Source organism: Macaca fascicularis, chromosome 16, assembly GCF_037993035.2.
Source record: "Macaca fascicularis isolate 582-1 chromosome 16, T2T-MFA8v1.1".
NCBI classification, from domain to species: Eukaryota; Metazoa; Chordata; class Mammalia; order Primates; family Cercopithecidae; genus Macaca; species Macaca fascicularis.
The window spans coordinates 62,024,249-62,036,927 of record NC_088390.1 but is presented as its reverse complement, the minus strand read 5'-3'; the positions used below and the strand labels follow the sequence as shown (position 1 = coordinate 62,036,927).

Below are 12,679 nucleotides of genomic sequence, written 5' to 3'. Positions count from 1 at the left end.
AAATTTAAAAATCCACCTATAATTTGCCTTTTTAGGGTTTATGAAATATAGTAACTATAACTGTCTATGCTGTTATGCTAATAATTAAAGATCTAGACCAAGTATGTGTATGGAAAATATGTTTTATAAATGACATGGAAAAGATATTCTATTCACCTTGATTTAATCTTTGCGGGAGATTGGTCAGAGTGGTGGGAGAAACTATAGGGAAAGGATGCAAACCTTCTGAAAGTTCAGAAGGCTCTGCCTAGCTTCAAGAGAGAATAAGTTGAAGGAAGCTGTTCTCTGATCCTGAGGCAGAGGGCAAGGAGTAGGTAAAAGGAAGTACAGGGGAATTTATCATAAACAGGCTTGTTTACTTAGGTTGTCCAGAAACTGACCTTTGATAATCCATGCATGTGACTGTTCCCTGAAAAGGGGAAAAATAATGTTACTTACCTGCAGATTGTGTTTGCTCCAGGCTTTCAGCATTATGTCTGTAGTGAATAAAAGCGAGCAGCTTCAGCTATTCACAGCTGCTCTCTTCTTTGGCCCTAAGTACCGGCAGACCCCTAGCTGCTCTTACACTGCATGCCTGTGTCTCAGTACTCCTTTCATTCAACACTCTGCCAGGGTCTGCAGGATAGACCTGGCAAATCTTCAGCAAAAATCTATCACCAGAGTTCCTATTGGATGTTTCCCCCACAAACACACATGCACTACGATGTTCTACTGCCACTGTAACAAAGTAACATGCATTTCATGGCTCAAAATAACAACATAACACAAATTTACTATCTTACTGTTCTCTATTTCAGAAGTCTGACTTGGGACTCAATGTACTAAAATCCAAGTGTTGGAGGTCCTGCGGCTGGGGGAATTTGTTTTCTTGCCAAACTTTTCCAGCTTTCAGAGGCTGCCCACATTCCTGGGCTTGTCCACCACTTCCATCTTCACCATCAGCGACCTCGTCACCCTTAGCTGCCTTCATCACATCTCCTTTGCCAACACTGACTGAATCTTCTACTTCCCTCTTCCACTTTTTTTTTTTTTGAGATGGAGTCTCCCTCTGTCGCACAGGCTGGAGTGTAGTGGTGTGATCTTGGCTCACTGCAACCTCCACTTCCCGGGTTCATGCCATTCTCCTGCCTTAGCCTCCGGAGTAGCTGGGATTACAGGCATGCAGGCATGTGCCACCATGCCCAGCTAATTTTTGTGGGTTTGTTTGTTTGTTTGTTTAGTAGAGATGGGGTTTCATCATTTTGGTCAGGCTGGTCTCGAACCCTTGACCTCATGATCCACCTGCCTCGACCTCCTAAAGTGCTGGGATTACAGACGTGAGCCACCATGCCCAGCTTCTCTTACACTTTTAAAGACATTATGATTATCTTGGGTCCACTTGAATAATTCAGGATACTCTCCCAATTTTAAGGCCAGTTGATTAGCAACCTTAATTCTATTTGTGACCTTAATTACCTTTTTGCCAAGTAACATCGGCTATTCACAGGCTCTGGGTATTAAAACCTGGGCATCTTTAGGAGACCATTATTCTGCCTCCTACACCGAAGGAAACAGAGAGAGGGATGGGAAAAGAGACAGTCCATGTATTATCTCTCTAAAACCCCAAAACCAAAACTGGAGTAAGCAATAAAGTCACAAGTGTTTAAATTTACCAACCAATCAAGCTTCCTGTTGTACTTCAACCCTCAGGGAACACTCTGACATAAGGAGAGTGTATGTTGAAGGCTATATCTTAACTAATAATTTGAAGATGTAAACATATTCCTTAACCTTGTGGGGTCATCTTTTTATAGCAACAATAATAACAATTAACATTTACTGAGTGCTTCCAATGTACCGAAGTGTTAAGTGTTCTCTAAGTGCATTTGCTATACAACTACCCATTTTACAGATGAAGAAAGTGAGGCATGAGAAGTTCATAGCCAGAGTCACACAGATAGTGCCAGAGCCAGGATTCACACCCAGGACCATGGGACTCCAAATCCTGCACTTTTAACCATCATGAAAAACTGTCTCTTCCCCCCTTTTTTTTTTAACCAATATATACCTTGCAATAATTTATCCCCTAATTGACGGAGATAGAAGGAAAAGACCAGAGTGGGACCTAACCGCAGGCATTTGGAAATGGCTTTTACCTGTATTTGGAAACTCAAGCCTTTCTAGGGAAGAACTATGAGTTCACTGCTCTACTCTACCTTAAACCCCAGTTATTATAACATCATGCGAACATTCCATGTGTTACATTGTTACTCATAGTTTACTGCTAGGGTGGAAAGAGTGCCCACCCTAAAATATAAATAACTTTAAACAGATAACATGATAACAGTAAGAATAAAATATAGCAAAACAAAAAATTAGGGACTATGTTTAGGATATAATTTATATAGAAAAGTGAGATTTTAAAAGCCACAAAGCATATTAAAATAAATTCTGTAAGTTTAGAACACTCTATAAAAATATATATGACTTCTCAGCAAACGTATCCAAAACCAGAACATAGAGATAGGGTTATTTCACCTAGCTAAAATAGAGTATTCTAACACACACACACAAACACACACACAGACACATTTTCATAATAGTACCACTTTTTAATGTATAATGCATGGATTATCTGCTTTCATTTCCACAGTAACACCATCAATCAGGGCTGAGTATTAATCTCAGTTCGCAGCTGTGGAAATTAAAGACTGAAGAATTGGGTAGCAATGGCAGAATTGGGATGTGAACTTAAATTAAAGCTGGCAACCAGAGTATTCATCAGCATAAATCTAGACTGACCTTTACATGGACTAAGTTTATAAAATGTAAACTCCTGAAGTTCCTGTTTCTCCTTAAGTTCATCTGGAGACAGAACTATAGCTTTTAGGCTAGACTTTTTCATCTAGCCCTTGTGACTTCCTGACAACTTCATTGGTCTCCCCTCTGTCCAGACTTGTGGGATCCTGACTGCAGGGTGAAATAGGGGTGTTTTTTAATCACTCTCCTCCCCTGCTGTCATCTGTGCACAGCACTCTACAGATTACACAGTTTGTATGTGTACACTACAGACCTATTACATAGCTTCTGTATGTATATTACATACAGATTACATGTATCCGGTGTACATTGCTTGCAAATTACATAGTTCAAGTATATTTGTTACATACCAATTATGTGGCTCATGTATGTAAAGCTCATACCTATTACGTAGCTAATGTATATATACTACATATAGATTACACAGTTTATGTATGTGCATTAACTCACTTGCCCCCCACAACAACCCTGTAAACTACAAGGAAAATCATTTTCATGGTAAGAACCTTGAGACCAGTGGGTTAATGTTGCTAGGTGGGTGGGTTAACAGCAGAGCATGGACTTTAGCCCCCAGCCCAAAATCCTTCCCACTAGTCCAAACTGCACCAAAGATGCAGAAAAGGTCACCATCAAGAAGATCTTCAAAACATAACAAAAAAAAAAAAAGATTTAGTTAGAATAATAGAGCTTTGAAAAGCAAACATTCCAAACCAAAAGAAAGGAGGGAAGGGGAAAGAAAACCCTGTGTCGCAAACTAAAAATCAAGTCGTGATTAGCAATCTACAAGCAGTAAAATAGGTAATGAGAACAGCGTTCACGCAGATAGAAGGGAGAAACCTAGAAGTAAATGTGGGAAGATACTGTACATGAGGGTAAAGTCTCTGTAAGCACATGGGTGAAATACGAACCAGTGGCTATGTAGGGACTGGGCTCTAGGGCATCTTTGCCATTAACTCACTGCACAACCTTAGGCAAGTCTTCCTCCTGTCACTGCCTTAGTTCTTACATCCACAAGAAAAAGTCCATCATGGTAGTTACTTGTCCACAAAGCAAGTTGAGAGCCTTGAACAAAAAATATTTTGGCAAAACATATGATTACTTCCTGTCTAAAAGCACACTGAATAGGATACATATCAAACACGTACAGTTTAAGGTACCATAATAGACACCGTGTCTATTACACAATCCTCTCGAATAACAAATGCAGCATATACACACCACAGGTGCCATAAAAGTCAATAATAAGTTGACTTTTATTATGTCTTCTTTCTCATGGCAGAAAAGTAGTTAATGCTGTGCTCTTACTCTAATATCCCTGAATATCTTACTAAATCAATCAAAATTAATAAGCAAACCTCCCCATCGTTTCTCTTCTGGACAGAGGCAGTCCCTTCCTAGCCATCCCCACCCCTTCACTCTCACCCTCATTCATTCTCCATAAGACAGCTAGGGTGATCTTTTCGAAGATCACAGTGCAGTACTCCCCTGCTTAAAGTCTTCATTTTCCACATCTCTTGTGTTGAAGATCAAAATACTCAGCAGAGCTGAGAAAGCCCAGAACAACCCTGTGTCCTGTGCGTCACCAGCATCCTCTCACCCTGCTCTCCTCCTCTCCCTCTCTGCTCCACGCAGTGTAGGCATTCAATAAATACTTGTTCAATGAATGAAAAGGCAAACAATGTGTTTTTTATGTGAACAATGTATTAAGGTTTGTTTCTGAATAAGAAGCAATTATTGGCCCGATGCGGTGGCTCGTGCCTGTAATCCCAATACTTTAAGAGGCTGAGCCAGGCAGATCATTCGAGGTCAGGAGTTCCAGAGCAGCCTGGCCAACATGGTGAAACCCCATCTTGACTAAAAATACACAAAATAGCAGGGCATGGTGGCAGGTGCCTGTAATCCCAGCTACTTGAGAGGCTTGAACCTGGGGGCGGAGACTACAGTGAGCTGAGACCATGCCAGTGCACTCCAGCCTGGGCAACAGATCAAGACTCTGGAAAGAAAGAAAGAAAAAGAGAGAGAGAGAAGGAAGGAAGGAAGGAAGGAAGGAAGGAAGGAAGGAAGGAAGGAAGGAAGGAAGGAAGGAAGGAAGGAAGGAAGGAAGGAAGGAAGGAAGGAAGGAAGGAGGGAGAGAGAAAGAAAGAAAAACAGCCCCATCAAAAAGTGGGCAAAGGATATGAACAGACATTTCTCAAAAGAAGACATTCATACAGCCAACAGACACATGAAAAAATGCTCATCATCACTTGCCATCAGAGAAATGCAAATCAAAACCACAATGAGATACCATCTCACACCAGTTAGAATGGCGATCATTAAAAAGTCAGGAAACAACAGGTGCTGGAGAGGATGTGGAGAAATAGGAACACTTTTACACTGTTGGTGGGATTGTAAACTAGTTCAACCATTATGGAAAACAGTATGGCAATTCCTCAAGGATCTAGAACTAGATGTACCATATGACCCAGCCATCCCATTATTGGGTATATACCCAAAGGATTATAAATCATGCTGCTATAAAGACACATGCACACGTATGTTTATTGCAGCACTATTCACAATAGCAAAGACTTGGAATCAACCCAAATGTCCATCAGTGACAGACTGGATTAAGAAAATGTGGCACATATACACCATGGAATACTATGCAGCCATAAAAAAAGGATGAGTTTGTGTCCTTTGTAGGGACATGGATGCAGCTGGAAACCATCATTCTTAGCAAACTAACACAAGAACAGAAAACCAAACACCGCATGTTCTCACTCATAGGTGGGAACTGAACAATGAGATCACTTGGACTCGGGAAGGGGAACATCACACACCGGGGCCTATCATGGGGAGGGGGGAGGGGGGAGGGATTGCATTGGGAGTTATACCTGATGTAAATGACGAGTTGATGGGTGCTGACGAGTTGATGGGTACAGCACAGCAACATGGCACAAGTATACATATGTAACAAACCTGTACGTTATGCACATGTACCCTAGAACTTAAAGTATAATAATAATAATAATAATAATAATAATAATAATAATAAAAAGAAAGAAAGAAAGAGAGAGAGAGAGAGAGAGAGGGAGGGAGGGAGGGAGGGAGGGAGGAAGGGAGGGAGGGAAGGAGAAGCAATATTTGGGTGAACCAAACAAATACATGGTTGAGTTTCAGGTGGCAACAACTGTCAAGTGGGGAAGAATGCTGGGAGCAAGGACCTTCTGACAGTCTTGCATACACTTGCCCTACCACAACATGAACCCACTGGGCTAAAGGTAAAACTTATAAGGGCAAATGGTACTTCAGCAAATTGCATGAGATGATGTTTCAGCAACCAACACCACAGTTAACTCAAAACATCTCCTCCTAAGGCAAAAGAAAGTAACGCCCAGTGAGGACTAAAGCTAACACGCAGTTTAATTCCAGGATCATTAATGACAACGGTCTTTGTGTAAAGGATTTATTTGATTACCTATCAAGTCCATTAGATTAAGATGATAATAAGGAGAAAAAGAAGAGTGAAATCATTTCAGTTTTGCAGCAGCACTTCCCACCCATTAGTGGGGATCTGTTTTTCCTGCTGTTATGCTAAGTGAATGAAATCACTGCAACAGGCCTTTTGCACAGAGGCGGTATAAAAGGACTTCAGGATCTTTCTAAAACCAGGCTTAAGTCAGAGTGTTCTGGCAGTCCTTTCAAAGAAGTTTTCTAGCTGACACATCACTTGCCTCCTCAGAAAGGTTTGGTGTCAACTGGAAAAGGAAGCTGGAAGGAGGGAGGAGGTACCCTCCTTCTCTGAAGGAGATAATGGTAAATGAGAGTCAACTCCCAGTATGATGGGCTAGGCCAACCCATTCTTTTCAGGCTTATACCAAGGTACTGAATAATAAGTATGTCACTCAGATGATGATAACTTCATCACAGCCATGTGAAAAGATCTTGACAACCAGGTTTTCTTTACTGATGATGGTGCTAAATTGCTGTGTCTCCCGAGTACTGGTAACTCTGAATTCCAGGTATAAATGGGTAAAGATCAGTAACCGCTCCTAAGCACCACAGAGCAGACCCTCACATAATAGGTTGTGTCATTTGACAGAATACTGAAAGACCAAACAAAATAAAACTAAACTGTTGGCTGAAGGATCCTTAAAGGTAGGAGTGGGAGGGGGTGAGGGATAAAAGGCTGCACACTGGGTACAGTGTACACTGCTCGGGTGATGGGTGCACCAAAATCTCAGAAATCACCACTAAAGACCCTATCATATGAAAAAAGGCTTAACATCACTGATAATTAGGGAAATGCAAATCAAAACCACAATGAGATACCATCTCACACCAATCAGAATGGCAATTATTAAAAAGCCAAGAAACAACAGATACTGGTGAGGTTGTGGAGAAATGGACATGCTTTTACATTGTTGGTGGGAATGTAAATTAGTTCAACCACTGTGGTAGACAGTGTGGCAATTCCTCAAAGATTTAGAACTGGAAAGACCATTTGACCCAGCAAACCCACTACTGGGTATCATCCCCACAGGCCCGGTGGCATGCCAAAAAATATTAAATCATTCTATTATAAAGATATATGCACGTGTATGTTCATTGCAGCACTACTCACAATAGCAAATACATGGAATCAACCCAAATGCCCATCAATAATATATTGGATCAAGAAAATGTGGTACATATACATCATGGAATACTATACAGCCATAAAAAGGAACAACATCATGTCCTTTGAAAGGACATGGATGAAGCTGGAAGCCATTATCCTCAGCAAACTAACACAGGAACAGAAAACCAAACACTGCATGTTATCACTTATAAGTGAGAACAGAACAATGAGAACGCTTGGACACAGGAAGGGGAACAACATACACAGAAGCCTTTTAGGGGAGGGTGGGTGGGGAGAGCATTAGGGAAAAGAGCTATTGCATGCTGGGCTTAATATCTAGGTGATGGGTTGATAGGTGCAGCAAACCACTATGGCACATGTTTACCTATGTAACAAACCTGCATATCCTGCATATGTACCCCAGAACTTAAAAAATAATAATTAAAAAAAGATTGCATCGTCTGCAAACCAAAAACTTATTAATGTAATCAAAAACCACCTGTTTCCCAAAAACTATTAAAATAAAAATTTTAAATAATTTTTAAGTAGGAATTGTGTCATATTAGTCTATTTATAAAACCAGAGTACCTCTAAAGGAAATCTTCAATAAAATTAATAACTAAGTTAGAGGATTTTAAGTCAAATTATTTGTGGCTGTGGTATTCAACCAATAATGAAATTAGAGACGAAATGCACAGTTTGGGGGTAGGAGAAAAAAAGCAATAAAAACATTTTAAATATAGCCAACCACTTAAATGAGCAGGTGTTTTAATCAATATCCCACAACTGCAAAAACTTTAGTGAACCTAAAGCATTGTCTCTATGCCAAAGTAAAAAAAGGAAGAAGAAGGAGGAGGAGGAGGAGGGGGAAGAGAGAAAGGAGGAGGAGAAGGAAAAGGATGAGGAGAAAAGAAGGAGAAGGAGGAGGAAGAGGAGAAGGAGGAAAAGGAGAAGGAGAAGAAGAGGAGGAGGTGGAGGAGGAAGAGGAAGAAGAAGGAGAAGAAGGAGGGAGGGGAGGAGGAGAAACAGAGAAAAAGGAGCTCACTGGCAACAGGGAAGGAAACTAAAGTTTTACATCACTGGATCCTGACTTTTTAAACTTATATAATCCTTTGAAAAGTTAATGAGACCAGGTGAATCTTACCACTTCGAGATGCCAAGATAGGAGAATTGCTTGAGCCCAGGAGTTTGAGACCAGCCTGAGCAACGTAGCAAGACCTCGTGTCTACAAAACATTTTTAGAAAGAATTTGCCTGGTGTGGTGGTGCATGCCTACAGTCCCAGCTACTGGGGAAGTGGAGGCAGAAAGATCACTTGAGCCAGGAGGTTGAGACTGCAGTGAGCCATGATTGCACCACTGCCTACAGCTCAGGCAACAAAGTGAGACCCTGTCACAAAAAATAATAATTAATTTTAAAAAATTATTTTTGAGTTGGAGATTCACTCTTGTCACCCAGGCTGGAGTGCAATGGTGCAATCTCGGCTCATTTCAACCTCTGCCTCCTAGATTCAAGTGATTCTCCTGCCTCAGCCTCCAGAGTAGCTGGGATTACAGGCGCATGCCACCACGTCCGGCTAATTTTTTGTATTTTTAGTAGAGATAGGGTTTCACCATGTTGGCCAAGCTGGTCTCGAACCCCTGAGTTCAAGTGATCGATCCACCCGCTTCGGCCTCCCAAAGTGCTGGGATTACAGGCATGAGCCACCACGCCCAGCCTAATTGAAATTTTTAAAAACAACAGTTTCCTCAGAAAAGTAAGCATATAAACTTGCAGAGAAATTTTTGCATATAGCTTTAGAGATTTTACTAACTTCTTAAAGTCTATCTATTGAATTTCATGTTTAAAATTGCAGCTGCAATTGAAGCACGGGATTGATTGTTTTCAGCTGGGAACGTTTTCCCAATGAATAAGATGCTACAAGGGCTTAAGCATGAGTGGTCAAGTAAGGCTGATATAAAACACTTTGTTACAGCACTATCCTCAGATCATTTTCTCATATTTCTATTTGTCTAGGAAAAAGGGGCCAACAGAGAGAAGATGTGAGTTATGAAGTCTTCAATACAGTATTTCAAACGAGGAAGAAAACAACAGCCAACTTAAGAGTCACTTGCAAATAGTATCTGTATATAGTGTCTGTTCATGTCCTTTGCCCACTTTTTAATAGGCATGTTTTATTTCTATAAATGTCTAACCTTCTTATGTAACCTTCTAACTCATAGGATAATAGCATAGCAATTTTGCCTGAAGACCTGCTACTCATCTGTTCTGAAATGTCATGTGTAGTAAAAATGTATTCGAGAGTCATTTTGGCCATTCTTCTCTACTGTAAAGATCGGGTGCCTATAAAATGCTTCGCTGATGAAATGGTTGTCTTGAAAAGGCTCACAAACAGTGTACCCAGTTAATGACAGCTACCTTCTGACAGGGCTCCCTTCTGACCCCAACACATTTGCATGCAACTCCACGCATTCATTCACCAGCTGAGCTCTTACAAAATACCCACTCCCTTTCAGAGATCACAATGCCGTTCACCAGAAAGATGAATCAAACGTGAAAACTACAAATGGTTCAGCCAGAAAATTATGCAAAGGAGAATGATTTTGATTCTGAACAATTGAACGCTACAGAAAACCAAAAGAAATCATGAAACCTATTGCAAGTGAAATGCTTACGAACCAAAAGGATCAGCAGACGTTGGCCATTTACTGAGGAAGCAGTTGGAGGCTCCATCCCTCGAGTTCTTTAAGAATAGTTCAAAAACAACCTCAGCACTCTGCCGTTGTCCTCCCTAAGAGCAAAAATCCGCAACCAGTGGCTCAGTGTTGCTCTTCTTTCCAGTCCTGCGATTCCACAAATACTGGCATTTACAGGACATTTTACCCTTCTTAAAAATGTAAAATTTAAAAGAATGTGATGAACGTTTTTAAATTCTAGAAAAACTATGTCACTAAAGTGAATTCATTTTAGTTCCTTATTTGCCAATTAAAATTTGTCAATGGACTTAAGCTTTTCTAAAATGGAGTAAGTCATGTGAGCCCATTTTTCCAATTATTCTAGCCATTCTTTCGTCTTCCAATGCATACACAGAGTATCTGAAAGGACATTCACCAAATGTCACCAAAGGTTGTGTGTGTGTGTGGTAGAATTTTAAAATATTTTTTCCTGTACTATCATGTATCACTTGATTTTGTATAATAAGCATGTATCATTTTTACCCCAAAAAAGCATCATTTCTTTTAAAAATCCAATGGAACTCTACACATCAGAAGTTATGGAAAATCAGGGCTGGGTGCAGTGGCTCACGCCTATAATCCCAGCACTTTCGGAGGCCGAGGCGGGTGGATAACAAGGTCAGAAGTTCAAGATCAGCCTGGCCAACATGGTAAAACTCCATCTCTACTAAAAACTACAGAAATTAGTTGGGCGTGGTGGCACACCCTATGGTCCCAGCTACTCGGGAGGCTGAGGCAGAAGAATTGTTTGAACCCGGGAGGTGGAGCTTGCAGTGAGCCGGGATCGTGTCACTGCATTCCAGCCTGGGCCACAGGGCGAGACTCCGTCTCAAAAAAAAAAAGAAGAAGAAGAAGTAGTTATGGATAATCAGCTAGGCACGGTGGCTCATGCCTGTAATCACAGCACTTTGGGAGGCCGAGATGGGCAGATCATGAGGTCAAGAGTTTGAGACCAGCCTGGCTAACATGGTGAAACCTCATCTCTACTAAACACACAAAAAATGAACTGGGCATGTTGGTGCACACCTGTAATCCTAGCTACTCGGGAGGCCGAGGCAGAAGAATCGCTTGAACCCAGCAGTTGGAGATTGCAGTGAGCCAAGATTGTGCCATTGCACTCCAGCCTGGGTAACAAAGCAAGACTACATCTCGAGAAAAAAAAAAAAAAAAGTTATGGGAAACCATCATATAACAGTACTGGAAGAGACTATTTCTCCCCAGTGCTCTCAGATCTCACTACCAGTTTTTCCCCACCCTGGTCCTGCTATGATACAAGAAAACTTTTGCTCAAGGATAACTCCTATAAATCAAAACTCCCGCACACGGACATAAAATGAGACAGTGGCCAAATTTATGGGGTTGATACGTCACTGCCACTCAGACATGCCTGAAATGAGTAGAGAAGCATTCATTCCATTGTAGATTCTGGTGAGAGAATTTAGAGAAAGGCAGTGCAGCCTGGCCCTTGCACATGCTAACGGTAAATGTTTTCTTCCTTGGTAAGGCTGGGTCCGGGTGAACAGGAACCAGAGCTGACCATAACTTTGATGACCAGGAACCGTCCACATCCACAGAACACTGCTTGCCACCACTCACCAAACAAGTCTCTCTAGTTCCCTCATTTGCTCTATTTTTATCACGTGTCTCTTTTGTCTTTTTCTCATATCTGAGATGTAAGTGACTGCAGGCACTCTTTCTAAGCACTCCCCAAGTTTCCCTGAGGCTTGGAGGCTCATTTTTCCAGCTTGTGCACAGTGAAATAGAAAATATTCAGAGCCTCTTCCCTGATAAGGGTTTGTTGTAAGACTGGGAGGGGCAAAGCTGGTGCGCTTTTGGGTGACTTTATTTGCAATCGGAAAGGATTGGCCTTCGTGGGTGGTTAATCCATACCCAGGAGAGGCGTTTCCCGACTTTCTAGTTTTATAACCCACAGTCCTAAAAGGAGCGAAGGTGATGGCACCGGGGGACCTGTGTTAAAACCCTGACTCTAAAAGTTTATGATTGAGTTAATGCACATTTGCAAAATACCACCAAGAAGACAGACTTTGGTGCTCAAAAATGGAAGACATCAACTCTGCTTTCAAGAAGCCTGCGGTCTCAGAGGGGTGTGACAAATGCAGTACAATGGGGTGGAAGAATGGGGTGGACTTCATCCCAGGCACAGGAGGTGGCTGGGCCTGGCTGGGGGCTCCCAGCTTCCACCATGAAGTGGAATGCCAAGGTGTCCGCCCCTCCGGAGGACCTCGGCATCCGGAAGAGGCAGTTCCTCCTACAGGGTCACCCAACTCATGCAGGAGAATTCAGAAAATGATTGTTGAAGGAGGTAGCCCTGGAACTATAGAGGAGGTGGGGTGGGTGACTTTCCAGGCAGGGAGGACAGCACAGACACGGGCAGCGTCACCTATGAATTCATGTGCTCAATTACACTGCACATGCAAATCATCTCCGGATCATTCACCCCTGTGAGACCTTGATTCTTTGTCTGCAAAATGAAGACAACAACCCTTGCCTGGCTACATAAAGAGTTGTGAGGATTCAATAAA

General features: G+C 41.7%; 1 long non-coding RNA gene across 1 annotated transcript in view; it reads right to left on the bottom strand.

The window, feature by feature from the left end:
• Nucleotides 1-12,679, bottom strand: part of LOC135967703 (uncharacterized) — a 75,363-nt gene that overhangs the window by 25,672 nt on the left and 37,012 nt on the right. The window lies entirely within an intron of this gene.